This window comes from Staurois parvus, unplaced genomic scaffold (assembly GCF_062004578.1).
Source record: "Staurois parvus isolate SC_StPar_1 unplaced genomic scaffold, SC_StPar_1.0 ptg000082l, whole genome shotgun sequence".
NCBI classification, from domain to species: domain Eukaryota; kingdom Metazoa; phylum Chordata; class Amphibia; order Anura; family Ranidae; genus Staurois; species Staurois parvus.
In genome coordinates, this window is record NW_028317878.1 from 4875687 (window position 1) to 4880911 (window position 5225).

Below are 5225 nucleotides of genomic sequence, written 5' to 3' on the forward strand. Positions count from 1 at the left end.
TGTTTCTCCAAAGTGCAATCCATGCTCAGGCTCACCATACATGAGTAACTTTTCTTTGTTCTGAGCAGGGGCATACCTAAATGGGTTGCAATTGTGGCCCAGCCCCATTCTGCAGGGGGCCTGCGCAGCCCCCCTGTATGCCTGGCATATAGAGGAACCAATCTCTCCATGTTCCTCATGCAGCTGCTGAATGCTTGTGGGTGAGAGAGGAGATGAAATGGCCATTCAGCAGCTGCAGGAGGAACTTTTAGAGATTAGTTTCTCTATATGCAGCTGCCCGCGCCGCTGCTCCTATCCAGCTTTTTTACGCTGCCCCCAGTGTGCTCTCCAGCCCCCCTGAGCTCTTATGTTATTTACTGGCCCTTTCCTTTTCTGAATGGAGAGTTAGTGATCCGTACCAATCACTGACTCTGTCCATTCATAACTGAAACATAGTAAACTGTGTTTACTATGTTTCAGTTTGTGAATGAACAGGAAGCCTCAATTCATTCAGTGCAGATGGATATTGAGGCTTGTGTTCTCAATCTCCTTTCTCTTTCTCAAAGGTCAAACATCAGAGGTTTGTTTAGACCCCTGATATCTCATCAAAGCCCCCCAACAAGGCTCCTAAAAATATTATTAAAAAAAATTAAATAATAAAAAAAAACAGTGGTGGAACTACCAGGGACACAAAGGTTACACTTTCAACCGGGCCCTGGTGCTCCGCCACTGGGCTCAGAGGGAAATGCCCCAGCTGAGGGTCAGGGGAGCCCTTCAAGGTTTCTTGCACTGGGGCCCTGAAGGTTTTATTTCCGCCTGTGATTAAAACAAAGAAAATTATTCGATTCCCCTATCTACATACTCAATGTGGATGAGGGAATCTCTCCCGCTATGTTATTGTATTCTGATAGCTGGGAGATTTACCCACCAGTAGAACACTCATTAGCACCGTTGGCTATAGCCTGGAAACACTGATGGAGAGAAACTTTTCCAACAGGCTGGTTGTACACAAGTCGATTAATAAATGTACAACAAGCCTGCCCATGCATGGACCAAAATTCAGCTGGTCACTGCTGAACCAGCCGAATTTTGATCCATGTGCTTTTGTGTACCTCAGCAATGTTGGAGATGCATGCTGGACTATGTATCCCTGCAAAAGCACTTGAGCAAAGCTGAAAATCACCCACAAAATTGTTGGGAAGATTTTTTTTAGATGATCTATCTATCTATCTATCTATCTATCTATCTATCTATCTATCTATCTATCTATCCATGTTAATACAACTTAACTGACACATATGATATGGATGCATGTTTTCTATACTTGAAAGTATCAATTCAACACATTTTGTCATTTTTGCGGGTTTAATTTTTAACAATACAATTTTTAGAGCACAGAAAATCAATCAAGTCCATAGTAGATCCTTTCTATGAATGATTGTTCAGAAATTTGGGGGGTATATGAATAGCCCAAGGATAATGGCAGATAAATGCTTCTGCATTTTGTACTGAAAAGACCAGAAAGCAGATACATTATTATAAGCGCTGCAGTATATTTTAGAGAATAAAATACCTCTGCTCTTTATTTTACTATAGGGATGGTGCATTTAAAGTGACACTAAACAATATCCCTATTCTCCAAAAACAATCCATACACATCTACTCCTTAGTAGCCCTGTAATCTATTTTTTCATGAAATTGTTTGTTGTTTAATGTGTATTCTTACTGTGTTTTGCTGCCTCCTTGTAACGTACTCTATGAGCTCCCAATCTTCTTTTTCCCCTCTTTCCCCTTTGTTTGGAACAAGCAATGCATGTTAATTGTGATCATGTACACTGTTCTATGCACATTACAAAACCCATGATCCGTAGTCCGTCTCGAAAGTGAGCAAGAGATGATGGCTATGTGCATACTTACAGAATGAACCTAACCACCCTCCAGGAAATCAGAGTGCAGCATCAAAAAAGGAACATATATGATTTGGAGGAGACTGAGCAGAAGACTTTTTTAGTTAAGAATACATCGTTAAATGTATTTTTTATACCAGAGTTTAGTGTCTCTTTAAGGTGAAAACCACATGTTAATAAAATTAACGACAAAATAAACAGTGCCCCAATGTGAAATCCAAGAGAATGCAGGAAAACTTAGGTTCTGATCTACACATAGCTGTATTGCTGACCAGTGCAAGAAAAAGAATTTGGAACTCAAGAAATAGAATTGTAAATGTGTCTTTGACATCAATTATCAGTATGATGGTGATTATGAAGTTACTACCACAGACACTATTAGCATGCATATGAATCCTTGGGACCAGCCTAGTTCTCAGAAAGGAAATGTAAATGAGCTTTTGCTCTAGAAGCCAAAGTGTAAAACAGCTACTCATATTCATGTAAATGTGCAACTTTTTTATTTACATATGTGTTGTTTTAATGCAATCAAGTTGTATTGCAATGTTGTCTGAAAGACAGCAAATATACAGAGCATTCTTATGTATCTTACACTTTTTAACTGCACATATTGATGAGAATCAATATCAAAGGCCAAGTCTTTTTTTTTGCTTTCCACTTTTACCAAGACTGTACACATTATGCAATATATACTGAAAAGTATAACACTTAGTTCCAAATTGTCCATAAACATGAAGATCTCTGTAATGATTCAGAAATCTTCTTACCCAAAAAAGGCCACCTAGTATCAGGGGCGGACTGACCATTTGGAAACTCGGGCACTGCCCGAGGGCCCGGGGTCAGTAGGGGGCCCCATGATATGCCCCTGCTACCTTTTTCTTAGGCTTTTTTGAGTTTGGGCAAGGGCACAGGGGCCCCATGATCCCCTTATTGCCCGGGGACCCCATGAGTTGTCAGTCCGTCCCTGCCTAGGATCTGCCCCACCCAAAAGAGGTCTCCTAAGATCTATTCTTTCCAAAAAAAAAGTCTCCTGGGAATAAGATCTGCCCCACTCAGAAGAGGTCTCCTAAGATTTGCCTGACTCAAAACAGGTCTCCTAAGAATAAGATCTGTCCTACCCTAAAGAGGTCCCCTAAGATCTACCCTACTCAAAAGAGGTCTCATATGATCTGCCCTACTCAAAAGAGGACTCCTAAGATCTTTCCTACCCAAAAGAGATCTCCTAAGATCTGTCCTACACAAAAGAGGTTTCTGAAAGTCTGCCCTACCCAAAAGAGGTCCTCTAAGATCTGCCCTACTCAAAAGAGGTCTCCTAAGATCTACCCTACCCAAAACAGGTCTCCTAAGTTTTTGCCTACCCAAAAGAGGTCTCCTAAGATCTGTCCTACCCAAAAGAGGTCTCCTAAAATCTGTCCTACCTAAAATAGGACTCCAAAGATCTGCCCTACCCAGAATAGGTCTCCTAAGATTTGTTTAACCCAAAAGAGGTCTCCGATTGCTGCTAACGCTGCACCCATCTCCCACCCATGTGGTTATTCTTGAAGCCCAGCACAATGAAAGACTTGTTCCTTTATCATACAGGAAAATGAATGACTGAACAGAAGAGATTTTTCAGTTTGTTATAAACCTCTTCAGCTTATATGGCAATAAATGTGACATTCACCAATCATTCACTGCAGGTAAACCAATCACTGTAATTTAAAGCCCAACTTTAGAAAACCTGAAAATTATCCCTTACATCTCCACTATACAGTTCATGCAGCAATCCAAGGGAGTGATTAAATATTTCCTTGACACTATGCAGCACACCTTACAAAATGCTAGATAGTTGACTTGATGCTGGAATTGTTCCTATAGTTTGAAAAGTATTGGATTGTATACAACCACCTCAGGTGATATAAAGAAACCTATAACGTTCTACTTCATGAAGTTCACATCACATGCATTGAGCTCAGTTGGTCAACGCATTCCAAACACATGACACATGGACAAGACAAAAAGCCTTGATCTCTGTTGTGTCAATTCATTTTCATGCCTGGCTTTACAAAAAAGGGTCATATGCTTTTTGTTTGTGGAAGATGTGAACACTTCCTATTGGAAGGTCCTTGGTGGGGTCCTCTTAAAAGAGAGAAGAAGAATATATCATCAAAGGGGGAAGGCAGTGGGCTGATTTTCATAAATAACCCCCTTAGAGCTCAGGCACATGGTTGTATACTATTTATGCAGGATCTTGCTGGCAGCTGACCCTGTGCACATGTAACTTTTGTACAATTTTTTTTTTTTTTGTGTCCAGCGTACCTGGACTCTATTGGCTACCACGGCTGCTAATGGCTAACATGTAAATATCATCAATTTTTTTTTTTTTTTTTTTTTTTTAAGTCCGCAAACGTGCAACTATAAACGAAAAAACCCGTAAGTGTTCACAAAAAAAATGCAAGTGCAAAACACCACACGAAAAAGTGCACTTAGGGGTGTGCTGTGTCCTACCCCTAAAGGGGCTTGGACCGCTTACCCTGATCCCCCGGGGCACGAAGCTCCTGACGGGGACAAGGTTCCCAATTGGTCCTCCTGGCCAAAAGGCCTGGTGGACCACCGTTCCCTATGCCCAGCCGAAGCCGGACATCCAGTACTAGGCAAGGAGGCTCTCCCGAAGAAGAGCCTCCTAGGGATCAGGGGAGGAAGGAACCGCATGGCCACACATCCTCCCCCTAGACTTCAGGGTAGGCCCGAGGACCCACACCCTCCATCCGTGAAAAACACACACATAAGGCAAAGAAAAAAAGTGACAAACGTGGGAGTGCATAATAAATAAATAAGGTAAAGTAAATAAAATAAAAAAATGGTACCGTGCCGAAATGTGCACAGACCAGGCCCTGAGGCCCGTAGCAAAAATTGCCCTGGACTTAGCCAAAAGGCCTGGTCCTTAGGGCGCTGTGCAAAAAGGAGTGTAAAAACAGTGACCAAGTGTCATTTTCACACCGTGGGGTCCCACACCCAAGTGTTACTAGTGACACCCCTGAGCGCATCTCCCCAGGGGGCACTGAGTTTGCGGACTTTTTGCCTTCCCAGCCCCTGGCCAGACCAAGGTAGCTTGTTCAAATCAGGAGGTACTGGGTCTTTCCAGTCTTCCCAGAGGAATTACTCCCGGGGCCCCAGCTTAACTCGTGGCGCTCCCCGGTTTCTGTCCCTCCGGTACTAGCCTTCCGGACCCCCATCATACCAGTGAGGGTACTATACAACAACCATCCCCGCAAAGCTAGAATGGCCGGGAGCACCCCCACTGGACACTGATAAGAACAGATACTACACTTGATCTTAGCCAAAAGGCCGAGAAGCGAT

General features: G+C 42.7%; 1 pseudogene; it reads right to left on the minus strand.

Annotated features, from left to right (window-relative positions):
* Window positions 1-5109: 5109 nt before the first annotated feature.
* Window positions 5110-5225, minus strand: LOC149468625 (U2 spliceosomal RNA; annotated as a pseudogene).